General features: G+C 49.5%; 1 protein-coding gene and 1 long non-coding RNA gene across 4 annotated transcripts in view; one reads left to right on the top strand and one right to left on the bottom strand.

The window, feature by feature from the left end:
- Positions 1 to 11,643: 11,643 nt before the first annotated feature.
- On the bottom strand, positions 11,644 to 18,211 carry LOC106028129 (uncharacterized). 2 transcript variants are annotated; one of them, XR_002791790.2, is made up of 3 exons: positions 17,772 to 18,211; positions 17,512 to 17,614; positions 11,644 to 17,400 (listed from the first exon to the last, which is right to left on the bottom strand). It is a non-coding gene; the product is annotated as an uncharacterized LOC106028129 (long non-coding RNA). The 2 variants fall into 2 exon arrangements; XR_010046981.1 differs by having other exon boundaries at positions 11,644 to 16,460; positions 17,290 to 17,400; positions 17,512 to 18,211.
- Positions 18,212 to 18,242: 31 nt separating this feature from the next.
- Adgrg1 (adhesion G protein-coupled receptor G1) overlaps positions 18,243 to 27,145 on the top strand; it is a 35,522-nt gene continuing 26,619 nt past the window's right edge. Inside the window, exon 1 of one of the 2 annotated variants that reach the window (XM_063247388.1) lies at positions 18,243 to 18,344. The gene's annotated coding sequence lies outside the window, so the exon portion shown is untranslated. Of the gene's footprint in view, positions 18,345 to 24,628; positions 25,123 to 27,145 lie in introns of those variants that run through there. The other variant, XM_023566008.2, reaches the window with a different exon arrangement.

Here is a 27,145-nt window from a genome sequence, read left to right on the forward strand (position 1 = left end):
GCTATTTAACACCCCTAAACACACTTGCTGTTATATCCGTTAGAGCTCTTTTTTTTTCCCCTCTCTTTTTTACAACAAAATTTACACATTTTGGATTTTATTACTCCTTAGTTCTTATTACTTTTTGGAGGGGGAGAGAATAAAGTCAAATATGGCAAAACAAAGCTGTCAGTCAAAACCAAGGATAGACATAGCACATGATGTAAAACAGAGTACAAGGTTATCAACAATGGTTATCAACGTTGTCTCTTGTTTCCTTAAAAAGAATTGTCTATCTCATTAGATATTATAAAGTTGGACAAAACAGTAGAGAACAAGACCAATAAAACTTAGGCATTGTAAACATTACAGGACTTCCAAAGGAGACAATAGTCAAACCAGAATGGGCATCTTAGTGAATCTTATTGCCTTCAAGTAGCTGCCTATACTCTCAAACTTGACACTATCATACAGAATGGAACAGAGTCTAATCAGTCAAAACAAGATCGTGGGAGTATTACAGGACTTCAAAACAAGTTAATAGGAAATCAAAAAGAGTTACTATTATATATCCTAATTTTTAAAATTTTTCCCCTTAATTAAAACAAACATAAGAAATAACTAAATAATTTTTTTAAAGAATAAGGGAGAGATTGAGATAAAACAGGACATAACAATATAAGAATACAGGTCAAAGCATGACTGTTTCAGCAACCTAGTGCTTCACCACCAAATAACCCGACTTAATGGTAGTTTCCTTATATGCTTATCTCTCTGGCTTCATGGCTTCTCTTCAGACTCAGTCTTCTGATTATGATCTTTCCAGTTCTTCCACACTAAATTCTTTATCCATGGAGCCGGGGATTTAGCTCAGTGGCGTAAGCACTTGCCTTGCACGTGTGCGGTCGTGAGTTCGATCCCTAGTACTGATAAAAATGAAAAAAGACAAAAAAAAAAAAGAAAGAAAAAATTCTTTATCCAGGAGCTTTTGTTATCCTCAGTGGGAAGAGGAAGTCTGCCATTCCTGGAGAAGGAAGCCTCGAGATCAGTTTCAAATTCCTGGAACTTGAGGCTCCAAGGGGACCCACACATCTAGGGGCTGTTCTGTGATGCATTGTGTAAAGAAAAACACACTCCTTTCAATACAGAGCTCACCCACCCCCAGCCACATTAGGTCACCAATTTGTGTGAGCAGAAGTGAGTTGGGTACAGCAGACTGAAGGCCGGGAATCTCTGAGCCTCTCCTTGCCTTGGGAGGCCGGAAGGAGGTACACGTCTTGAGTGACCTCTTCTGTGCCCACCTGTCCCCAGACAGCTGCTCAGAGATCCTCTTGGCTCTTCCTCCATGATTCATGAAGTGAAGAGCAGTGTGGTAACTGGTTAAGAATTTGGACTCTGAAGCAGACTGGCCAGGCAGGATTCCCAATGCTCATTTACTGGCTGTGTGATCAGGAGAGTTGTTATCTAACCTCTCCATGCCTCAGTTTCTAGATCTGCTGTGTGGGGATGCTCACAGGAGCAACTAGCTATAGAGCTGATAGGAGAATATCTGAGTTAATTACAGTGTCCAGGACCAGGGATTCAGCTCAGTGGAGTAAGTACCTGTCTGAAAAGTGTGAGGTTGTGAGGTTGATCCCCAATCCAAAAAATAAAATAAAATTACAGTGTCCATAAGCATGTGCTGGTGCATACACAATGCGCACTATACTAGCTAGTTTTAAAGAGGGGGTGGTAAATATCACATGTACCTCTCAAGGTCAACTGGGATCCGGAACACAGTATTACCACTGCTCTTACTGTTTTCCACCTGTACAATCCTTCATTTGGATGAGAAACAGACCCAGAGAGGGCAGGAATTCAGCCAAGGCAGCAGGCCTCTGACTCCTCACCAGCCAGCAGATCCCAAGAATCTAGTCTTAGATCTAGCATCACAGGTGCTATACAACTGCATCCTAGTCTGTTACTCCCTGGGTTTCAGTTTCCTCATTGATGACCTAAGAGGAAGGGCCTGGTCCAACCCTGTCTGACCCTTGGTGGGGATGGGCTGGGATATATTATGGCCAAGCCAGGTCTGTGGTGGGAAGCTGCCACTGAAATCCACAGGCTTGAGAACAGTCAGCCTCAGGGGCAACCACGCCCGCGGCACCTCTGTAAGTGTTACCCCACATCTTGCTGGGGCAAGCGGTTTCTTGTGGAAAGGGGTAGAACTTGCCACCCCATTTGGGCTTGGTAACCTCGGGAACACAGGCTGCCCTCTCTGCATATTGGGGCTGTTCTCAATCCTGCTTTTGTGAACTGAGGCCTCAGACCTGGCCTCTGCCACTCTCTGTCCCAGTGCCTCTGGTGACAGGGATGTGAGCAGTGCAATTAAGTCTAAAGGGTGTCTTTCGCCCTGCCCATTAGGCAGAGATGTGATGGTCCTTCCCTATGCAGGGCCCTGGTCCCCACCCAGCCAGCTCTGGGGTCCACTCTGCCCTCTTGCTGCCTGACCTCTTAGGGCCTTGGTGCCCCACCTGTGCCTAGAGAGCAACAACTTCTGGGAAGGGCTGATAGGATCCCTGGAGGTTGCTCACCCAGGGCCTGGGCTCCCTGCTCAGTGATGCAGAAGTAATTCCCAGCCCACTGCTGCTCCTCCCTGCCCTACCAGGCTCTGGTCCTGGAGTGCATTCCCAGGCCTTTCAGGCCTCAGCCGCCACCTCCAAAGGAGGCCAGAACTGGACAGGCCTTGGTGAGGTGATGTGGAAGTCCCTCTGGGACAAGGGGTTCCACATGCCCAGATCCTGCCTTGTCTTCAGTCCAGCCCTCAGAGTGGCCATTTCCTTAGGGCTCCCAGCCTGCAGGCAGTTATTTATTTGTATTAGCAAAACACAAAGACTTTATTTTTTTTTATTTTAAAGGGGGTAAAATTAAACACAACAAAACAGAGCAAAACAGGGCATAAGAAAGCAATGTAAGAGATATAAACTTCAAAGTTAGATGACTCAAGATCTTCACTATCCATCATATTGTCTCTTGTTTTCTTCCAAATAGTTGTCCACGTCTTCACATACAGAGAATTCATACAAAGCAACATAGTATAAAACTGATCTGAACAGAATGAGGAAGGCATTTTAGGTCTTCAAAACCAGACAATAGGGAAGTCACTAATGGCTGCTGTAGAGTCTCTCATTCTCTTTAAAATAGCTGTCCATACTTTCATGTATATTGAAGTTCAACAAAACAAACAGGCTAAAATAACACCAGTAATTAGACTAAAGCAAAACAGTGATAAAAGTATTTGCCTTCAAAGAGATGGTAGAAGGAAATCCCTCCTATTTACTACATTGCCTATGGTCAGCCTCTCAAGGGATGTCCATGTCACTAGCTCCCACTTGCTAACTGGGGTGATGTGGGGGAATGTGATGTTTGATTCTCAGCCCTCACTGGCAGGCTCACAGCCCCTCACCAGGGAGGGGAGTGGTTGCTTGGTTTCCTGGGGCTCCAGGTCCCAGCATGGCATTGGGACCCAGTAAACACCCCACATAAAGACTTTAATGAACTGTTAATTGGTAAGACTAGTGACTCAGAGCCACTTCTTTTAGTCACAGCTGATTTTATTAACCACTTGGTCATTCAAGCAAAAGCTGATATCTTTGGGTTTGTATCCTTCAGGATCCTCTCAGGGGGAGATGAGGACAACTGGTTATCATTTTTAGAGAGCCAGCTCTGGGCCCAATCTCTTCAGTTTTTACATCAAGACATGATTTTAAAGAGGAGAAAACAGACTCAGAAACTTTATTCTCTTCCCCAAGTTACACACCTAAGAAACAAATTGCTATCAGTCTGATTCCAAGGGTATTTTCCCATGTTCCCTTTTATGGCTGGAAGGATCTAGAACCTGTGAACTAAGATGCTGTTTCTGACACCCTCTCCACCATGGCCTTGCAGGAAGGGTGTGTGGGGATTGGGGTCTGCTCCCAGAACAACTCCACTGCTAGCACCAGGAAGGAATCCCTCAGGCCTCAGATCTGCAGAGGCTGGCTCGCTCTCCCATCCCTCCAGCCACCAGCCTCCACCCACAAATTCTGGATACTTCTTGTAGGTTTTGGTCTCACCTGTGGCAACATTAAAACTGGCCACCAGTTTTAGGTACACAGATGATTGTTATTATTATTGTAAAGGTGACAGTCGAACCTAGGGTTTTGCATATGTTAGGCAAATGCTCTCTCCCTGAGCCATATCCCCAGCCAAGAGTTGTATAGGGTGGTTATTTATTTATTTGTTTTTCACTTTTCCAAAGACCCTTTGAACCAAGGGTCTTTGCATTGAGTTACATCTCCAGACCTTTAAACAATTTTTTAAATTTTGATATAAGGTCTCTCAAAGTGGCTGGGTTGCCCAGGCTGGGTTTGAACTTTTGATCCTCCTTCCTCAGCCACCCAGATTGATTTTAATATCATAAATATTGAAGTAGGGGGATCACAAGCTTGAAGTCAGCCTGGGCAACTTAGACTTTGTCTCAAAATTAAATAAAAATGTGCCTCTGATCATTTTATGCAGAGATGACTGTGTTTTATTTTACAAGCAATCATTGTAAAGTCAATGTAAAAAAAAATCTATAGATCTAGAAAAAACATTAGAAAGTATTTGACAGAGTTGATTCTTAGACTCAGGGGGTAAAAAAGGTAGAAAGAGAACTTGGGAGGTCTGGGCCGGGTTATCCCTGGTCTCAGAGGTGCTTGCCAGCCCCATGAGGGAAGTTTCTTCCTTTGGGGGAAGCTGGCCTTCCTCCTCAGCCAACGGTCAACGGGCTCACACAGCAGCTGGGTTATTTATTTCTGAGAATGTTATCGATGCACTACATATGTGTGGTTTAAAAATAATCAGAATTGCCTGGGGTAGGTTTAGGGGGAAGTGATTACAAAGAGGGTACAAAGGAACTTTCTGGAAAGATGGAAATGTTCTGTTGGGGTGTTTGTTACACGAGTGTATATATCTGCCAAGTTGTGGACCTGTAAGTGTAAAGTGTGGAAATTTTATGGTAGGTAAATAAAGTTGACTTGAAAATAAAACCAAAATCAAGGCCACAAATATTCAAGTCTAGGTCTGAATTCTGATCCCCTGTTGTGTTGCTATAGAATATGCGACCTGTCATATGGCTGTCATAGCAGCTGCTCTGAAAGCCAACATTTATAGAATTCTGACCTGTGCCACAAGGAAGCCAAAGAGCTTTGCATAAAATGCCAAGAGACAGCCTAAATTAAACAGGGAAGGGGGCTTTATCAATTCATGGGGTCACACCAATACACATACACAGTCATTCCAAGTAGATTAAGGAGAGGTGGAATAAATGTTAAACAAAATTATAAATGTATTAAAAGAAAAGTAGGAGAATTAAAAATTTTTTCTTACTATTTTAGCTTATCAAAACATGTTTGCGGTACATAGTGTTTCCATTCCTTGTAGGAAGTTGGTACATGGACATAACATCTTAATTCCTTTTTCTCATTCCCTTCCCTTCCTTCCCAAAAATTCAGAGAATTTTAAAATAAATTTCAGTCATAGAAGTCTTTCTAAAGTAAGACATGAAAGCTAGACGTCATAAAGGAAAATAACATTGGACTACATAATAATGTGAAATTTTCCATGACCAAAAGCACGCTAAAAATTTCACGAAATCAAAGCTGGTTGTGGTGGGATGTGTCTGTAACCCCAGCTACTCAGGGAGCTTGAGACAGGAGGATCAGAAGTTTGAGGTAAACCTGGGCAAATTCATAAGACTCTGTCTCTCAAAATTTAAATTAAAACACAAGCAGGCTGTGTACATGGCTCAGAGGTAAAGCAATTGTGAGGTATGCCTGAGGCCCTGAGTTCAATCCCCAGTTACAAGAAAAATCCAAAAACAAAATCAAAAAAGGCTTCTAAAGAGGTCTTATAAGTCAATAGAAATATATAGAAAGCTTAATTAAAATTGGAAAGGATAGTAATATTTGTTTCACAGGAAAAGAAATTAAAATGTATGAAAACATTATGAAAAGATATTAAATTACACCATAATTAGAGATAAGTTCATTAAACAGTGAGCTCACCTCTCTCTAGAGAGGCAAAAGTTAAAAACCTTAGGGGAAAGAGGCAGTGGCAACTTTCATAGTTATTGGTGGGATTCTAAATTGGTACACTTTTTAAGAGATATCAGTAAAACTTTTAGGAGCATGAACACCGTGACTTAGCAATATGTCTTTTAGGAATCTGTCAGAAAGAGCCCCATGTTTTCACAAAAATTGTACATTAATTGTTACAAAGTGCATTACGCTACAGATGGAAAGTGACCAACTACCTTAGATAAACTTTACATTCTGGACAATGGAATTCTTGCATCAGTTATGAAAGATGAACTAGGACTGCATGTACTGACCTGAAATGATATCCATTATATCTTGGCAAGAAAAAGGAAAGCAAGATGCAAATCTACGTAAATCATATTAGTCCTGTTTTTGCAAAATAATTCCGCATATGAATTATAGTGGTATGTAATAATTATGTCTCAAGTATTATTTAATGTACATACCAGAAGCATGGAGTTATTTGTTTTCTTATTCTCCAGATAAAGAAATTGAGGCACAGAGTGGTTAAGTAATTTGCCCGTAGTGGGGCAGCTAGTAAATTGTAAAGCAGGTATTTGACCCCTGGTAACTCCTTGTATGTGGCCTCATGGGCCCCAAATCCTTCTGTTAACCGTACTGACCTTGCAAATCAACACTTGGCAGGCCAAAAAACTTTTAAATAAATAATTTGTACTAAGTAGGTATTTAAAAACACCAACTGGTAAAAAGAGTTTGCGATGCAAAGCCCCTCCCCTGGCCACCCCTCTGACAGTTCCAGTGGGTGGTGGTTACCCCAGAGCAATGAATAACACTCTGATCCTGCTGTTGTTTGATTTATTACCATTGGCCTTTATCTACTGACTTTTGCACAAAGTAAAAAAAAAAAAAAAAAAGAAAAACCAGCTTCTCATTGTCCCCCTTCCTGCTGTGCTTTTTGATAAGAAGCTGTTTGCAGCACCAGCTCCAGCCTGGATTCTGGGTTGGGCACTTGGTGGCCTTGTTGCCAACACTAGGCCTATTGAGGCTCAAGGTTACTAAAAGACTTGCCAAGGTCACTGCACGTGGTGAGGGGAGGAGGACCTGTCTGGCTGGCTCCAAGGCCAGTGTGCTGCTGCGACATGCTGTGGCCCTCCTGGGTGTGACTGCAGTGCAGGCTGGCAGAAGCTCTGGGGAGAGGCCCTGGCTGTGTGCCTACTGGGGGCGGGGCTGAGGCTCCTGGGCCCAGAGCGGGGGTGTTTGCAGAGCACCAGGTGCAGCTCCCGAGGTGGGCCAGCCAACGGTTTTATTCCTCACCTGGACTTGGCCCCTCAGGGGGTCTCTGTGTAACTGGCTTTCCAGCTCATGGCTCCCACAGCCCACGCATTTCCAGGGGTGGGGGATGAGAATGGTGTGGAGGCCAGTGAGGGGCTGGCATCTGGTCCTGGAGCCCCTTGGAAAGCGAGCACCCTTCTCCTGGGTCGCCTGGAGATGAGGACTTTGAACAAAACGATTAGTAGCAAGCACCATCCCAAACCAGTGAAATCAGTGGTAGAAGGCTGGACTGTGAGGAGCCCAAGGAGGACACTGACTTGTCAGAGGCCACCCAGCTGCTATGGGATGAAGACAGGAGTATCCTGAAGGCCTCTTCAGCCTGGAGAGAGGCAGGCAGGGCTGGGGGAGACAACAAAATAAGTATAGGATTGGGGTTCAAATCTGGGACTTGTAGGGGCCCTGGCCGTGCAGGGAGGCTTTGCTCATCACACAGTGGCCCCTGAGAGGGACGCATGGCATCAGTTTTGTGCTTGACTAGATGGTGAATTCTACAGCTTTGTTTGGAGTGGAAGGATCCTGTGTGTGCTGTGTCTGCACTTCACTGATGAAGGTAGATGCTTCGCCTGTCTGAACCTCACTCACTCCACCTGTAAAATGCATACATGGGCAGGAGGGGTGGGGATCAGGGTCGACAGTTTTGGGTTTAAAATTATGAACCTTGGCTGACTTTGTGGCAGAATGCTTACCTGTCCTGCACAAGGCTTGGGTTTGCTCCACAGCACTGTAGAAATCAATCAATTAACAAATAATGAGCCCTGAGGAATAACCCTTAAAAAGCTCTTGCTGGCTTATTCTTCTAGTTATCTTCCTGAAAGAGTTAAACACGTCCTATGACAGTAAATGAATACTCATGTTTATAGCAGCGCAGTTCATAATAATTGTGGAAGCAGCCTATACGTCCATAGACAGGTGAACAGAGAAAGAAAGTGTGGTAATTACACACAACGGAGTACCACTTTGCTACAAAGAGGGATGAGTAAGTTAATTGTAGAACAATGAATGTGCCTTGATGCCATCATGCTAAGTAAAATAAATCAGACACACAACCTTAACATCACCTGGCTTCTCTTATATGAGAAACTCAAAATATGGGTAAGACAAAGAGCAAAATAAAATATAGATAATAGGAGACAGGGAGACAGATCTTTTGCAAAAGAGAAAGGTACCAAGAGATGGAAGGAAAGGGGAAAGGAAAAGGTGCATAAAAAGAATTAAGGGTTGGGGATTTAGGTCAGTGGCATAAGTGCCTGTCTGACAAGCGTGAGGTTGTGAGTTCAATCCCTAGTACCAAAACAAAACAAAAAAACCAAACAAACAAAAAAGAATTAAGATGTGTTATCTACCAACACCACACAATGAACACAATCATTATATACTGCAAGCATGCACTAATAACACTTTTTTAAAAAGAATAAGGTCTTTATATAAATGTATGTTGTAGCACTTCCGCGTGCACTATATTTATGCTGAGCTATTAAATGTTAATTTTAAATTTTTATTTATTTATTCTACAACAACTACATCTACTCTATTCTACATCTAATAAAGTACATTTATTAGAAAAGAAGAAAGTTATGAAATATTCTCACATCTTTCCTTGAGAAATTAAAAATAAAAGACAGAATAAAACCAAAAACAAATAGAAGAAAATAATGAAGATCAGAAAACTCAATCCCTTATGAAACTGCTGAAATCATTTTTCATAAAGATTGACATTTTGATTTTTGCATTTCTGTAAAAATAGGAAAGACTCAGAATAGTTTAAACAACTTTGATAAAGGAACAAAGTTAGAGCTCCAACTCTCCCTTGTCCCATGACTTATCATAGTTACACCAATCATGACTAAACGGCATTAATATTGAGGTAGACAGACCACAAATGTACCATTATAAAGTCTCGAAATAGATACTCACACAACAGACAATTGATTTCTGGCAAAGATGCAAAAGCAGTTAAGTGGAGAAAGGATTGTACACTCAATAAATATACTGGAACAACTGGATATCTACGTACAAAAAACCTAAACCTTATAGCATATCAAAAATTTCTCAAGACATCCAAAAGTCAACTCAAAATGGCTCACAGTGGGTTAGTTAAAGTAAAGGCAGTGTGGCCTGAGTCACTGCTTGGCCAAATATATGTCAATTTTTTTTTAAAGCCCTTGCCAGGTGTGCTGTGACTTCCAGGGAATGGCCCAGGCTGGTAGCACTGCCCTACAGGTATCAGGCCCCAGGTCCCACTCTTCTTTTGCTCTTCCATCCCCAGGATGTTGTCCTCATCCTATCCTGTGTGAAGGTCCACGGCCACCAATACTTTGTCATTATTCTGCTCAGCGGACAGGGTATAGGAAGAGCAGGCATGCATCTTTTGTTAAAGATTTCATTTCAAAGTTGTAGACTTTGCTTCCAGTAACCAGATCTTGTCACATGGTCACTGCAAGGGAAGCTGGTAAGGAAAGCTTCTATTCCCAGGGTGTTGGGCTCAGCTAAAATCAGAGATCCTATTCCTATGAGGGGCAGCTGGACCCTGGGGAACACTTACATTGTCTGATATAAAGTCAAGAGAGTGAGCTAAAAACCCACAGCTGCAATCCGGTTTTAGAGGTTTCATTTGCTTCCCTACTGGCTTTGAATTTTGAATTATTTCCAACTTTTAGCGAGATTTTCACACTAATATCACATTTCTGGTTTCTTTTGAAAAACTGGAGTATCTGGCTACATTGGACCCATATTTGCCCAAAGGACTGTTCTCTGAGCTGAGCAGTGTTCCCAGGGTGGCCTGGACTCTCCGGTCCCTCTAGGGCCTCTACACCCAATGGCCAACCTTCCCCCACTCTCCCTGGCTTTGCTCCCAACCCCACAGACACTGTAATTTGCACTTCCTGCTCTGGTCCAGCCAACAAGGAAATGGAGGCCAGAGAAGGGACATGCCTGAGGTCACCCAGGGAGCCTGAAAAGAGCTGGGACCCCAGCTCCAGCCTGCAAACAGCTTCCATGACTTTCTGCCATGCTGATCACCTGAGGATCAGCAGGGCACCTGTGTCAGGAGGAGAGACGGCCCTGTGGTTAGGTCAACAGGAGCTGAATTGTGATAGGCCTGAGTTCAAATATTGGTTCTACTACTTTCCAGGGCAAGTGAGACTGGCCCTCTGAGTCTTGATTTTTATTTACTTTATTTTTTATTTATTGTTATAAGATGGGATAAGAACAGAGCCTGCTTCCCAGAATCACATGAGGAACAGGGTTGTCACTACCTGACAGTGAGCACCTCCTAAAATTCTGTATCCTGGGCACCTCCCCAGTCTCACTCTGAACCAGATGTGCTGATGATTGGGAAGGACTCTGGGCCAAGGGGAAGAGAGAAGGTCCCCATGTAACAGCAAGTACTGTGGCTACCCCTTCTGTATAATGGCGTTTCCTCCCCCGGGGCTGCAGAAGCCCCAAGTTTGCAGCAGGAACAGAATCTGTGTCAAGCAATGGGGGTGGGTCATGGAGCCTGTGCTGGGCTGCTCTGCAAACACAGGTCCCCTTTCTGACTTGGGAGCTGAATTGGGCTGTTGCTAGCTACACAGGGAGCTACCTGTTTAAGCTTTAGTTCCAGCATGGGTTGGCATAGGCTCAGAGTGCTCAGCAGCCTCTCTGGTTTTTCTAAGGATGCATACCAGAACGCAGACATGCCCAGGAACTAGCCTGCAACAGCTCTCTTGCATCCCCCACCGCTAACATTTAGTTTCAGGCTGTATTTTATGTGCATTGGTGCTTCTAGATGTTCATGGTTTCTGTTTTGTTTTGATTGTACACACAACACTAGACCAGCCACAGTGGAAAAAATTATAAAGCAGAAAAATAAAATAAGCGTCCACATTCCTATTTGCTTGGCTCTGCTTCCTGACAGCCTGGCATAAGCTAGACACTGTACTTCCCATAGTGGGTCTCACTGAAACTGCCGACCAACCACCAAGACCTTACAGATGGGAGAATCAAGGCACAGGGAAGTAGGCCATCTCCTCAAGGTCACTCAGCTACTGTGTGACAGAGCTAGAACTTGAGCTCAGCTCTGGTGCTACCATTGCTCAGCCCTTGGGTCACCTCTCCTGGCTGCACCACCCTGTTACTTTGAGGCTTGACCCAGAAATGCAGATTCTGCATGCTGGTTCTCGCTGCAGACCTTGTTGAGAAGCCCCTGGGTACCAGTTCTGCCTCTAGGCAGGGAATCAAGCCCTGAGATCTGCTGAGATGCTGCCCTATATTCTGCTTAATTTTTGTCAACTTTAGTTTTTTTTTTTTTTTTTTTTTTTTGTCTTTTTTGTTTTTATTGGTACCAGGGATCGAACTCAAGACTGTCTGCTTGCAAGGCAGGCACTTATGCCTCTGAGCTAATTCCCCAGCCCCTCAAACTGTGGTTTTTGTTTTGTTTTGTTTTGTTTGGCTGTGACTCTATGATTAGGAGGTGAGTATGACCCAGTATTCAGTTTTCCTAGGACAAAGAGTTTCCTGGGATGCAAACTTTTCAGTGCTCCGGCACTGAAATAAGAGGGTTGGTTGGTCACTCTGGGGAGACACCTTCTCCCAAGCTTATATGTTTAAGTCCCACCCCTGCTCACCTCAGGACAGACCTTATTTGGTGACTGAGTCTTTACTGAGGTAACCCAGTTAACACGAAGTTTTTGGGGACACCTCCTGCTCCAAAACAACTAGTGTCCTTATAAAATGGGGAAACATGGACACAGACACGCACATGGAGAGATGAAACAAAGATGGGGGTAATGCTTCTACATGCCAAGAAACCCCAAAGATTGCAGCCACCACTGGAAGTGTAGGGAGACACACAGGACAGGACTTCTCACTATGCTTGACCTTGGACATCGGCCTCCAGAGTGGTACATCCATGTATGTCCATTGTGCAAGCCTCCAGTCTGTGAGAGTTGGTTACAGCAGCCTTGAAAGCTAAACACATACTTTCAGAGCTACTGACATGGCAGTGGGGTGATAGGAACACTGTATTGTGTGATGTCCTGGGTATCTTTCTCTAACTCTGTGTTCAGTGTATTTTGAAATTGGCTATGCTGGTGATATTTACACTGTGCAAGCCTGCCAGGGATATCAGTCAGCCCTTGATTTGTTATTTGTTATCCACCTGGGCAAACTTGAAGAAGTAGAGGTGATAAGGTTAAATAAGGCACACCCATCACGTGGGCCCTGTGCATCACAAGTCACACCAAAACCCAGGAGGCCACGATCCAGTTCTGACAAGTATTCCAGTATTGTGAGTTCTGTTCTCAAATTCAGAAAAAAAATTAAATCATTCACATCATTGATGAATAAATAAAGTTCCAACATATGTGCTTATTGTCTCATTTTTAACATACTTGGCAATATAAAGAACATCAATATTCATATCAAAACAAAATTCACAGGACAAGGGTGGCCAGTGGTGGTTGAAGATCAAGGCTCCAGAAGCCTAATGGGTGGGAGGATGGACAGGCTGCTGACCAGGGCACAATGCTGCCTTCCAGCTTGCTGGGTGGCCAGAGGGTGAATGGCTGCCTGCTCTGCACCCTGGTGGCAGCAGGGAGGGGCTTCTGCAGAGCTCCTTTTTGGTCCTCTGTTACTTCTCTGGCTGTCAAGACCCTGTCATGTTGGGATGAGGAGGAGCAGGAGGCTGCTCTGCCCGGCCAGGACAGAAGCTATAAAGTTCAGGAGGGCAGGGATATATTTGCCTTGGCCTAGGTGGGCAGGGCTGAGTCTGCCAGCTGCTGCCCTTGAATGTAAATGGGCCCTCGGCTCCTGCTTACCTCCACCGCACTTCCTGCTGCTCTGGGACATGACCGCGCTTCCACCTGTCTGCACATCTCTGCTCTTTGTTCTCCTCTCTTGACTCTGCTCTGGCCCCACCTGCCAGCTGGCAGTTGCTCCACACTTGGAGTGGTATGTCCTCTGAATTTTGCACATGCTTTTCCTCTTCCCTTGTCTGCTGTGCCCCATGTCCATTTTCCCCAAAGCTAGCTCTTCCTTATCCATCAGGGCCTTGTTGCAAATGTCATCTACTCTAAGAGGTCTTCTCTGATTACCCAGCAAAAGTGAGTTCCCTATTTCACGCTTTTTTTGTTGCTTGTAAATATTTGTCTTCACTTTTTAGATTACTTGATTAATCACCTTATGACTTTTTAAAAATCCCTACTTTGTCAAGCTATAAAGTTCAGGAGGGCAGGGATATATTTGTCTCATGCCCACAGAGGCCAGTTTGAGATATGGTAGTTGGCAAATGTTTGTCAAATGAATGAATGGATACATTGATTTAGAGGCTGCATGGCATAGAGGTACATCAAAGATCTGTGGTCTAACACAGGCCTTTTCTCAAAGCCTGCTGCTGGTACTTAGTGGCCATGTGCCCTAGGGCAGGTTGCTATCTATCTTTGGCCCCAATCCTTCTCACCCGAAGTCCCGATGGTCACCTCCTGAATAGGACTGCTATGGGGATTAAACTCATCATCATCACACTGTGCAGGGTGAGGGATGGGTCTGGTGGGGACAAAGCTCAAAGAGTTGGATCTGAGCATTCTTGCAGGTAAAGAAATGTGGGACTTTTGGGGCTCAGAGGTTCAGAAGCTGAACCCATCAGGGAAGAAGGGAGAACTCCAAGAAGGCTTCATGGAAGGGCTGCCCTAGAACTGGGTCATGAAATGGGGTGGGTAGAATTGTCAGGTGGGCGAGTGGGGATAGAGGAGGGACCCAGTCCCAGCCTGAGGTCTTGAACCCCTTCTGGGGCTGCAGAGAGAGGTGTTTCTCACCATCCTCGGGGCCAGAGGTCAGCACCATGCAGAGCTTCCCTGCTCTAAACCTGCAGTCTCTGACAAACTCTTGACATTTAGTTGTCATCTGTTTCCTGTGCTGCCGCTGAGGATGCCTGGCTACTAATGCCCCAGAAAAAGGTTACTCAGTTGTCTTGACCTCAACCCCACAGGGCTCAGTCAATTCGAGACCTGGGGCAAATGTGGGAAGGCTCTGGTGCCACTTCAGGAGTGCTCCCACAGTGTCACGGAACACTGAAGGGGTGGCCCGCTGCCGCTGACTCACTGAGGCTGTTACTTTGGGTTGACTTCTGTGGGCTCAGACTGCTGGCACAGTCAAGAGAGCCTTTCAGCTGACACTGTTCATTTCTGAGGACTCAAAGCATTGCAAGATGGGTTCCCCATTAGTCTCATTTCATATGCAGGGTCTTCATATACAGGAAACTATGGCGAATGGTTTAGTTAAAAGCAATTTGTTAAAGACACATAGCCCGTTATCTCCCTTAATATACTCTGCCACGTCCAGTTTTAAACACACTTATCCCATTGTTCCTGATACTTTCTGAAGCAGCTCTGGAAATCCACTTTCATGAGTGTCTTAAGTTGCACTGTTGTGGCTGCTTTAGTGTCCTGAACTGATTCAAAATACTTACTCTTCATGGCTATTTTGATTTGGAAGAGAGCCAAAAGTTGCTTGGTACCAGATCCAGCCAATAGTGTGGATGCGTTATACTGTTGTGTCTTTATTTGATAGAAATTGCTGTGTAGGTTTTGAATTGATTTGAGCCCCAGAGATAGCTACAAAAAACACTCATGAAAGACAGCTTCCAGCACTACTTTAGAAAGTGGCAAGAATCATGGGATGTGCTTGAAGCCAGGGGGAGTATTTTAAGGGAGATTAATGGCAATGTGCTCTTTACTGTTATACATTTTTAAAATTTAAATGCTCACTCTATTTGTCAATCATCTTGCAGGCGAGGCTGAGGGAAGACCCCTGACCCGCTCAGCACTTGCCTGCTGGGTGAACCGGGTCTCTTAACCCCAGCCAGGGCATAGAGAGATGACCACATATTGAAAGAGCTAGAAGGCTGGGCTTGAAAGTGATAAAGCCTGCAGAGGTGGAGATGAACTCTAACTTATCAAGGGGAGGGCAGTGCCATCAGCCTCCCGTTCCCTTCTGGAAAGCATGGGGATCCCCCGGGGCTGATCTTGGGGTTGGCTCAGAGCCATAGGCTTGCCCATCCACATCTGGCCGTGTAGACCATTTTCTTCTAGATGTGTCCCAAAGGCAGGACATTTTCCTATTGATCTAATGAAAGGAATAGAGGCCAATTGCATTCAACAGAAGCAACTTGGAGGGTAGGCGGGGCTTTCTGAAGCCAGGAATGTAAATTTCCCTCTGCATTTGGATGTGGCAAACATTTATCCAGCACTTAACTGTGTGCCTCCATGGTTCAGAGCACTTTAGCATTTCATCCTCACAAAACACAGGTAGATGCTGCCGCCACCTCTAGTTTGCAGACAAGACAAGCACAGCTTGGTCTAAGGAAGATGAGCCAGCGTGCTAAGACTCCCAGACAGTCTGCTTGAGTACCATGGCCCTCAGGAAATCTTTTTGCAAACAGGCCTGGCATCGAGGAGCTACTGGGCAAATATTTGTTTAGTGGATGAATAGAGGAACTGATGAAAAAGACCCATGGAAATTAGCCTGTGAATGGAAAGTTACCCTAGAAACCATTTTGTTCTTCCCAAAGATACGGCTGCTCTGCAGTGCTTCACCTAATGCACCTCTGTTGCTTCCCTCGGAGATGCAGAGCTCACCCTCAACCTGGAGTCCTGCACAGGTATAAGGTGTCTTTTCATGCAGACAGGAAAGACTGGAAAGGCATTTCATGCACTCCCTGAGACCCTGCATTAAGTAGAGGTAGGGTATTTTTCAGGGTAAGGCTGGGCTTCCTCAGAGTCTCCTGCAAACTCTGGAGATATATTGGCTGGGTGTGACCTCAAGCCTGTCCCTCAGCCCTCTTCATCTTGCCTGTAGGTCTACAGTACTAAGTGCCCCAGCCTCAAGTGGCATGGTAAAAGTTGATGGGGAAATCCACCCAGTGGGTTTAGCCTGGGGCGTGGTTGCCAGGGTTAGGGTGATTATAGTCAACCCTGTAGCCTTCAGGTATGCAGTTTAGATGCTTCGGTTCCATTTGGTTCCAGGGGCTGCATAGACCAGGAGTGCAAGAGACCAAGCTTCCACCTCCACGCATTTCTCATGTGCCCAAGAAACTTCTTGACTCTTTTGCCTCTGGAGGTGAGCAAAGCAAAGGCATGTGTCCTCATTTGATAGATGACCCAAGCCACAGACTTCAACAGTCTCCCCAACTGCCCTCAGGAAAAGCAGGCCCAAGCCTGGGGCTTGGAGCCTCAGGTCCTGATGCTGAAGTGGCAGGACTTGGGGATTACATCACACACCAGGGGGCCCCAGGACAGAGGTGGATGTGGAGTGTGTGTATCAGCAGTGTGAACAGAGCAGTGGGTGTCAGCAGAAGGCATAAAGGAAGTCACTGGGACTGCCCTATGTCCTTATCAGGGTGGGTGGCATCTCTGGGCTGTAGGGAAACTCCGGGCCTTAGGGGTCAAGCTGTCTTGCTGCTGTCTCCTTCTGGTGCCCTTGATTTGTGTTCAGCTGGGGAGGTGTACACTTACTGCTGGGCAGAGCAGAGTGTCTGTCCACAGATGCAGCAGAGGTTGCATGGGGAGACAAGAATTTCCATGGGGAAGAGGAGCAAAGGGATGATCTGAGGGCCAGGAACCCCGGTGGGCCCTGGGCACTGCTGAACAGTGGCCAGCAAATGACTCTGCCCTCACCTTCTCAGGGGACTGGAACACCCTCCAATACTTTGCTGGACCTGGATCCACACATCTGTCCATCCATCCCTCATTCCTGAAGACCACGTCCCTGGTCTCATTCCTACATTGATCTTTCACTCAGTCTCACAGCTGAGCTGAGTTTGCAGCCATATCCTCTGTGCCTATCACAGTGCCCAGCCCCCAACAAATGCATGCATCTGTCCACCTGCCCATCCTTCCATCTGTCCATCATCCTTCCTTCCTTCTCACATTGCCTTCTTTACCTAGCACTGCTCGGACCCAGGCCTTGCACAGGGTGTCTCACAGCAGAGGAAAGGATAATCCCAACAGTGGGGCGTTGGCGAGAAGGTGAGAAGTGAGAAGGTGCCTGGTGGCTGTAGGAGACAGAGGGGAGGAAGAAATCAGGGAAGGGTCCCCAGGAACATCGCTGCACCCACAGCACCCCCCTCCCATACAGCCTGGCCCACAGAGGTACCCATCCTGACCATATGGTGCCGATCATGATCATGACTGTCTGGTTGCTCCTGGGCAGTAGTGGTGGCTCAGCCAGTGGTCACAGCGTTGGGGTGGAGTGGGACCTTCAGACACCTGGGAGTGGGAGCCAGGGTGTGAGAACTTACCTCAACTGCTGGCCTGAAGGGTAGAGCTGGGACTAGGCAGGCTCTTCCTGTGGGTCCGATGGGGGCAGAGCTGGCCTGGATGCTTGGAGCAGCTGCTACTTCCCCACCCAAGAAGAAACTCTCACCTTTGTCCCCACCTTTTGCCTCCTCGGGTCCCTCTTTGTGTCCTGCAGGAGGCTGGAGCTTTTGAGTCCCCACCCTGTGCTCCACCTTGGCTTCCCACCTCCACCAACCGAAGGCTGAGTCTGCCTTTGATTGCAGCAGGTGCGTGTGGACCTGGGGTTCAGGTGGGGTCCAGGTGAAGAGAAGAGGTGGGAAAAATCACAGGAGGTGTTGGCAGATTGCAGATGGAGCCAGCACGCTCCCCTGACAGCCCGGGGTGGCACTCAGGCGGAGACAGCTGGTGACCCCCACACATCCAGGAGCAGTGTATGCTTTCCTCTCAGGGAAAAGTCCAGGCAGGCTCTGGCAACAGTGGGAGACAGTTTCCAAAAGCCAGCGCAGGTCCTACAGGGAAACCCAGGAATGCCAGGCTAGTGGCAAACGGAAGTGGAGCCAGCGTGCAGGCGGAGTCTTACCTGGCCAGGCTCACTGAGTGCCAGGAGACGCTCTGACTGGGCGCTGGGTGTCCTGGGAAAAGGAAGAGGAGGGAAAAGGTGGCACTTGCAATCTGCAGAGGAGCCTGCCCAGACCTGGAGGTAAGAAGCTGCTGTTTAGGGTGGGGATGGGAGAGAAAGAGTCAGCCGCGGCGGCGTGGCAGCCAGCCTGGCCACTTGACCTTGGCCGAACCTAGGGTCCAGTGCAGTGTCCTGGGGTTACCTGTTTGGTGCTTCTTGGCTCTCCAGACTTCTGAGTGTCTTCAAGGGGAGAGGCTGAGTTTGTTGGCTGTGCTGACCCTGTAGCTGCTCAGTGTGGGCTGGCCGTGCTCATGGGCCATCATCCTGACACTGGGATACTGGCGGGGTGGGAGATGTGTCCCTGCATTCAAGCAGGGACAGAAGACCTGGCAGACCTGAAGGTGGGAGTGCAGCTGGGACCCTGCACCTGGATGGGGAGGCAGGGGGCACACACCCACCTGGGGCAACCTGCCTGTCCCCTCCTCTTCCTTGAGAAAGCTTGTTTCTTCCTAGGATCCCGTGAGAAACCGGTTTGGGAGCAGGTTGGCCTGGGTTGTTTGACGTTTAACAAGGAAAGCAGCAGCTAGCCTTTCTGGGGAGTTAGTGGGAGGGTTGGGCCCAGGCTTGGGGGCATTGCCCAGCTCCCTTGTTCTCTACTGTGCCCCAGCTGCCTGGAGCAGGAGGTGGCTGTGAAATGGAGCCTCCCCCTGAGGGCCAAGTCTACTCTTCAGTGGGCAGGGAGCTGTTGCGGAGGAAAAGTAGCCAGTGCTGGCTACCATGGCCTCCGGGAGACTCTGCTTTCCTTGCCTGGGCCCCTTCTCCATCTGTCTGGTGTGGGAGGTGTGAGGTGTGAGGGCAGAGCCTGACAACAAACACTGGAGCCCCGCCAGACACAGGTGGGGGCCAGTGGGGAGCGGGAGCCGGGTGGGCGCCTGGCGTCTTCTTGCTCCGTGTCTACCAACTGGGCTCCCTGGGGCACTTGGACAGCAAAATGGGCTCCCCACATTCCCTCTGTGCACGAGGCAGCCCCTGCTAATGAGTGGCTGTCTTCACTGCTCCATTACGCCTTCTGAGCCATCTGCGCCCCAGCACTTATGGGGAGACCCTGGGGGCTCCCGACTGCTGGGGCAGAGATATTGCAGAAGGCTACGGTTCTGGGTGTCTCCTGCGTGGAGGGTTGGGTCCTCTGGGGGATTTCCACGAATAGTTACAAATTTAGCTCTTTATTTTGTAAAAAATGTGGTTTCAGATAAGGAAATAGAAGTGCCCCACAGCCCACATTATATTATAGTTGTACTGGGCAGCAACCAGCTCTGTGGGTGTGTGTATTCATATGTGTGTGTTTGAGTGTGTCTCATGTCCGTGTTTGCATGTGTCTGTGTGTGTTTGAGATCCAGGACCCCAGGGACTCTGTGGGACGTGAGCAAATTACCTGCCTTGGTGGTGCATATCTATAATCCCAGCTACCTGAGAGACTGAGGCAGGAGGACTGCAAGTTTAAAGTTAGTCTGGACAATTTAACAAGACTGTCTCAGAAATAAAGGTTAAAGGGTGGGGGTGTGGCTCAGTGGTAGGGTGTTTGCCTACCTGCATGAGGCTGGGTTCAATTCCCAAGACTGCAAAAATCCAAACACAAACACACACACATGCGCGCACACACACACAGAGCATGGAACAAATCCTGCTCTCTTTGCAGTCTGCTGTTCCATCTGTTTGTGGTCACTAAGCCACTCTGGGCTTCACTTGCATCATGGCACAGGTGTGACGATGCCTCACTGACTGACCAGAGGCACCTGACCTAAGACAGATGTCCAGCAGCTGCCACTCAAACCTTCCAGGTCAGGACCTAGGGAGTGACCGACAGAAGGGACCCAACTGTCTAGCAGCAGCTGGGATGGCCTGTATGGGGGATACTGGTGACCCCAGGGTTGGACTCTCTTGTCCAGGGCAGCATTCCTATAGAGGAGTCAGAGTCGCCTCTGTTCCCACACATGGGACATTTGTGCTTTAAAAGAGAACCCAGTGAGTAGAGAATGTGCAACCCCAAGATGCCAAGAACTCTTGCTTCTAAGCTGGGTATAGGTCACGTCTCCATGGTCCGCCTGAGAACACTGAGGCACAAAAAGGTCAGTCGGGACCATCTGATGTCAGATCCCACAATGGGCTATTTGGGGACTTTGGGACAGTGTCAGGAGAATCCAGATGGGTGAAGAGAGGTTCAGAATCCCTAGTCTCAGGAGCTTAGCTTCCCAGGTGAGGATCCTCTGAGCAGGACACTGACTGGGTCACTGGGGTCCCATCTGAGGAGTGGCTGCACTGCGGGCTCCAGAGGCACAGCAGTGCAGCTCCATCCTGGTCACCTGGCCTCAACCCTGTGGTGTAGTCTCATGGGAGAAACTCAGGCCTCTGGACACCCTACCCTGCATACTATGAGGGGCCCAGGCTGGAAGCCATGCACTTTGGCTGTAGAGACATTGTTCAAGGTTAGGCTCAGGGGCTTCGGCATGGCCAGTGACCTTCAAGGGTGGTACTGGTTGGATCCAGCCCTCCTGCCAAGTAACACTGGGAAGTTCATACATTCCATCATGCCTAGGAAGAGACAGAATGTGCCCCGTCTACCTCTGCCTTGGGCAGCTGGGCACCCAGGCATGCCCACCTCCTGGGAAGCAGGTGGGGGCAGCCCCTGGAGGCCCAGTCAACCCAAACCTGTCTAAGGAGCTACATTTTGTACTGGCCACCTTCACACAAGGCAGGAACAAGGTGCTCACGGGGGAGGAAGACTGTCCGCACCAGGTCCAAGGCCACCACTTGTTGCCCTTGGTCAAGATGCCATTGAAGCAGGAAGAGGGTACTGGGGAGGAAACAGGCCCTAAAATCAGATCCTGGCTCCCATCCTCTGTGATCCCAGGCTGGCCTCCCTCTCTGAGCCTCAGTCTCCTGTGGGCAGTGGGGCAAAGTCTCCTTAGCATAGCTGTGGCAGAAAAGTCACAGGACAGGAACCCATGGGCTCTGAGTCTGGAACTCTCAGGGAAAGGTGTTGAGAGGAGTGCTGCGGCTTGGACATAATGGCCCTGCTCGGCATGTGGGCATCTGGAGAGTGCCTCTTCTCTGACCAAAGGGAGCAGTGTTTTAAAACCTGGAGTGCAGGTAGAGGTGGGAGGGGCATCTGCCGGCCCCGCCCCCAGGAAGCCGCTGGGAGGAAGACTGGTCTTGGAACTCCAAATAAGGTCTCAGACGCCAGAGTCGACCTGAGCCACCTCACCTCTCTGTTGCCAGACCTTTCATTCCACCACTGGACCTGGCATCAGTTCCTTGCACCCAACACCTGGGCTCGAGTCCCCACCAGACAGGCCTAGAAAGGTAGCTCTTGCTCTTCCTCCTCGTGGCTGTGTCAGGCTCCCTGCGCTTCCCCACTGGGGGCTGGGCCCTGGAGGGAGGCAGCCTGGGCACAGGGTACACAGCTCCCTTTGTGAGGGTAGCTGAGTCACATGGGCACTGCCGTCCCTGCTGGGCCCTGGGGCAGGCATGACGGAGACGGCGGCCTTATCACGGGGTTGTGCTGCCCCCACGCTTGTGGGCAGGAGGCTTTCCCACGGGAATGAGCAGGGAGGTGGCTGGGAGCATTGGCCATGAAACCTGCGTCTGGCGCACAGGCTGCTGACTTCGGAACAGTCTTCTCTCTGGGCCTCGGTTTCTATCTCTGCTAAGTGGACCAGTCATCCCTGTTTTGCAGAGGATGCTGCATGGGAGAGGGCTCTGCACACTGTGGGGGCCTGGGCCTTTGGTCCTTACACACTGGACTGGAAGCCCCCTTGCAGTAAGAGCCCACTTCTGGGCAGGCAGCAGTAGCCACCTCCCCAAGCGCAGGCACAGCTCTTTACTGTGGTGAGATTGGCTCACACCAAAAGTCACTCTGGGGTAAGAGAGGGCCTGAGGGCTGATTGCCTGCAGCCCCATGTTCCGCTTTGTACCCAGACCTGGCCCACATCTCAGTCACAGGAAGGGACAGGCCTCTTCACCCTGTCCTGGGATCCTGAAGATCTCTCCTTCTCCATAGCACTGCTTCTCTGTCACCTTTGCTGGTCTGAATGACAACGCCCTAGCAATGCCATCAGGGTGTTTATTTTGTCCCAGGCCTGTCTATGTGGCCTCATTTCTGTGCCCAATAGGTGGTGTTATTTATGTCCTCACCTGACAAGGAAGGACGGGAGGGTAGAGAGAGAAGCTTGCTCAAGTCACCTGGGTGGCAGAGCCCAGGGTGGAAACCAGCTGCCTGAGTGCAGAGTCTGGGCCACACATCATAGCCGCACTGCATCCTCACCTCTGTCCCCCAACCCCCAAGGGACTGCTTCAGCTTTCTTTGCTCCCTGCACCAGCTCTCACCTCCGACACCGGCCAGTAACAGACCTTCTCTGGGCCAGCAGAGCCCTTGGCTGCCCTACAAGGTTCTCCAGCTGGCTGTTGGAAACAGGGGTCACGTGTCTCCCCTACATGCCACAGGACCACAGGGCCACTCCCCTTTCACGGTGCCCCAAGGCAGCATCCCCTGCCTCCCATGCCTGTACCCCACACTTAGGGAAAGTTCTGACATCTTCCCCTATGTCCCTAATCTCCCATCTGTGGTAGGGCTCCTGTTCCTGACTCTGGCCCACACCACCCCTCTGTGACCATCTTCTTCAAGGCCCCAGGTGGCCTCCATCACCCACCATGGCTGCTTTGACCCCCTGGAGTCAGAGGGAAGTCCTGTCATGGCTTATCAGGGACTGGACCCCCCAGGTATCTTATTAAACCACAGGCTCAGATTTGGCAGCTCTGGGCAACCCTGAGACCTGGGTTCCTTCCTAACAGTATTCTTCTTCGACTGTACTGTGTCTTCATCTCCCCTGAGCCCTGCCAGCCAGCACTCTCTGTAGGGTATACAGCTGAGGCTGCCTCAGCTGCCATCTGGCAATGCCCTGAAAGGTCAACAATGGGGAAACTGAGGCAACCTGCTGGGGTCTTGGCATGCCAGGGATTCCCATCCCTTTCTGGAAATCTCACTTGTGCCCCCTAGTTTGTAGGTCCCTCATCCCCTGGCAACAAGTCGGGACCTGATGTGGTCCAGCTGGGAGCAGATCCCATGTGGACCAAAAGCCCACTATGGCATCGTGCAGGCCCCTGCCACAGCCTGGACAGTGGAGTTGTGACTTTGGGGAGCACAGAACAGCTTTCAGGGAGCTTTGGCGCTGGAACCTGATGGTGCCCGTGTGTGGCTTTTCTGCCCTTCCTCCTCTTGCAGCTTAATTTGGCGCAGGCAGGTGAGGGGTACAGTTCATCTCCAGCAGATCTGCCTTCTAGGCTGCCAGGAAAGCATCCATTGGTGCTGCCAGCATGTCTCATGGGCAGCTCTGCCAGGCCTTTCTTCTAGAATGCAGACCCCAGTGGGAGAGGCGGCAGGAAGCGAGCACACTGTACATCTTGAGGCAGGGTTTATGTATGCTTAGGAAAACTCTCCAGCTCCCAGCTGTGTGACCTTGGGCAAGTTGCTTCTCTTCTCTGAGCTTCACTTCTTGCCTTGTCCATTACCACCTTCCCAGGGGATATTTATTAAGGGGTCAGGTGGCTACTTAAGGAGATGGCGTGGGGAAAACACTGAAACACAGTAAGTGGCCAGTAAGTGTAATCGGTGTTCTGATTACTGTTATTATTGCTGTTGTCACCACTTGCCCTCGTTATGTTGAGAAATCTGAGCACTTAGGACATGGGAGTCATTATCCACCCTGCTCAGAAGCGGGGCACACGGGTGTCCCCACTCCATGGGCGTAGATTTCTCCAGAGTTTCCCCACCAGGCTCTAGAGGGGCCATGAACTTTACCCAGGGGAGCAGGCAGCTGACAGTGACAGAAGCCATCCAGAAAGGGGATGGGGACATCGGCCCACTTCCACGTTTGTCTCTTGGACCTTTTGGAATCACTGGGAATGATTTTCACTTAGGCCTCAGTTTCCCCCTTTGGCATGGCAGACAGACTACAGAAGGCCATTTCCAGAGACCTCTAGGGTCTGAGGACCTAGAAATTGAGTTTTGCAGGTTGGGACTGTGGATGCCTAGGGAGCTGTGACATGGGAGCTTTGCTCAGAAGGACAGACTCTAGGTCAGTGATCACTTGCATGGCCTCCTGCCAGATTGCCGACACCCCTTTCCTCCTGGCGCGCCTTCCGGTCAGCACCGGCTCCTGATCGCTGCCAAGGAGGCTGGACTCTCCCTCAGGAAGGGCCAGTTGTGGGGGGTGGGCAGTGGCAGCATCTGAGTGGCCTGTTGCCGTGGCAACTCTGGCTTCTGGGGAAACTTCTGAGAGAACAGCCCCAGGAGAGAGACAGATACAGGGTGAAGAGGCAGCATCACCCCGGCCCATGTCTGTCCCTCAAGGCTGGTACCTATGGGCATGGATGGTGATTGGTGAGGCCGAGGTTCCCCCTCACCGAGTGCTGAGTCACGGGCATCCCCCAGGGTCACAGCCTCCGCTCTACCCCCTCCTTCTGAGAAATCCATGACTCACCTACTCAATCCTGTCATCCCAGCCCAGCCTGTTGAAGAGGGAGGAGCCCAGCTGGGGCAGGAGGAGGTGTCCCCCCACAAACAGCCAGCCAGCTCCTCCCCTGGCTCCTTTCACGCTGGCGGCCGCCCTGCTCTGCGGCAGGAGAGCAGGAGAGGGACCTGGGCCTCCCACACCCACTTACCAGCTGTGCTCACGGACAGCAGGACCGGGACCAGCAGGTTGAACCTCAGAGGTGGACCTGGCAAGGTGGTCCAGGCACCCCATCCTTCACAAGACCCCCAACTGGCACTTGGTACCTGGCCAAGGACTCAACAGCCCCCCAGGTAGGAGGAGTGCTGTGTGATATGTGTGTGTGTGCCCGAATGCATGTGTTCATGCCCGCTCATGCAGAGGGTGGGTAGCTCACTGGGCTGGATCCCAGTTGAGCACAGCTGTGGAAGGGTGTGTAGAGTAGAGGGTGTATGAACTGGATGGTGTCCGGGCAGGGGATGGAGCTCAGGAGGAGGGGAACCTTTCCGAGCCACTGGTCTTTTGGTAACAAGAGAAACTGAGCCTCAGAGTGGTCAGTCTCTGGGCTCTTGAAATTGCAGCTCCTATTACACAGATGGGAGAACTGAGGCTCTGAGTGGGCAGGTGGCTTGTCCAAGGTCACACAGGAGTCCAGGGATGAGAAAGTGGCTATTATGGGGGGCAGCATAGGGATATGTTAGAGTAGTTTCCCATGCAGCTGTCTCGGGGGCCTTATCTGGGGTCCTTGTGGCAAGCCAGGGCAGACCAGGTTTTTGTCACCTGGTAGAAAAGTCTGACAGAGAGGCACCTAGGTGTGAGAATCCCAGGAACCAGAGCACATGGATGGCGAAGCCAGGCTGAGGGGCATTAACCATCAGGCTTGATGACCATCTGCTTGGGACTGATGGGTTTTCTTCCCTGCTCCACTGAGCAAAAACCCATCTTCCCCACACCCCACCGTCTTTGGGTGGTGCTGGGTCAGGGTCCTCATTTTGCTGAGGGTGGATTGGGATGGGTCGAGGCAGGGTCCCTCTCATCCCCTTGTTCTCACCTGGAGCAACTGTGACCTGAGTAGGCAGGGTGGTTTGGAATCACTTTTATGCTTCCTTCAGAAAGTAGTGAAAGTTATTTATTTGGATATTTATTAAGCACCCACTGTGTACACCATACTGCCTGAAGCATGGCCATAAATCAGGCAAATAAGATCTGCTGAAATTTGTGGATGATTCTGCCTGTACTCCCTCCCTGCAGATCCCCAGTATCACAGGGTTGGTTCGCTGGGGTCAGGGAGTGTGAAAAGGAGCGGTTATGGTCAGTGAGAGTCATAGCCTGCTGTGAATCCCCAGTACCCAGGCCAACGCACCTGTGGATTCTTTCTCTTTTGTCCTGGAGTGGAACTCTTGGCTCAGCCCTGACCTCTGCTTCAGGGACCCCAGACACCTAAGATACAACCCCAACTGGGCTGAGGCACGACTTGTCTGACCTCCGCCCTGTGCCTCAGTTATCCCAGAGTACATGTGTGTATGGTGGTGACCATCGCTGCCCAGGCTCCAGGGTCCAGAGCTTGGCTCTGAAGATATAGTGGGCAGAGCCCTAAATCCAGGTGTGGTTGGTGAGTGGGAGGCTGTGTGTGCAGCTTGCACTGTGCTATGACTTTACTGACCTAGGCAGGGGCCAGGCCACTGGGCTGACACCCTCACCTTGTGAGGGACACAACCGGGTTGGAGAGACTGAGGAGGGAGATAAGCTGCCTGAGTGCTGGGAGCAGTAGAGTCCTCCTGACCTCCTGGAGGACCCAGGGGCTGTGCCCTGAGAACAATGGGAGAGGAGCAGTCTTTGATGTGCCTCTAGGAGCTCGCTTGGGGCATTCTGGGCAAATGATTTGAGGAATGACAAGATGGGGCAGGCACTGGATGATGGAGGCATTGGAGGCATGGTCTCTGGAGGTGCCAGGCTGGCAGTCCCAGTCTGCTCTGCAGACGAGCCACGGGGCGGACTCAGGTATGGTGGCTTTGGCCAGGCCAAGTAGGAGGGGAGGGCAGGCTGTACTGTGCTGTGTGGGCAGAAGGGAGAGCGGGCCAGGACTGTCATGAAGGGGATTGTATGTGGGTGGTGGGCACCGTGCCTGCTTCAGGACTGCAAGGTGGGCTTCGAGATGGCAGGGGAAGGGACAGGGTGCCGTGGAAGGCTGTAGAGCAAACAGTGGGAGATGGTTGTAGGGACAACTGGGGATGTGACCATGCAGACCCAGACCCCAGTGCTGCCCCACCACATTCCCGTCCTTGGGATGGCTGTGTGGACCCCGCCTTCTGACTCACAGCAGATGGGGGCATCATG

This window comes from Cavia porcellus, unplaced genomic scaffold, assembly GCF_034190915.1.
Source record: "Cavia porcellus strain 051 isolate PalLab524CR breed Dunkin Hartley unplaced genomic scaffold, mCavPor4.1 scaffold_4, whole genome shotgun sequence".
Lineage (NCBI taxonomy): Eukaryota > Metazoa > Chordata > Mammalia > Rodentia > Caviidae > Cavia > Cavia porcellus.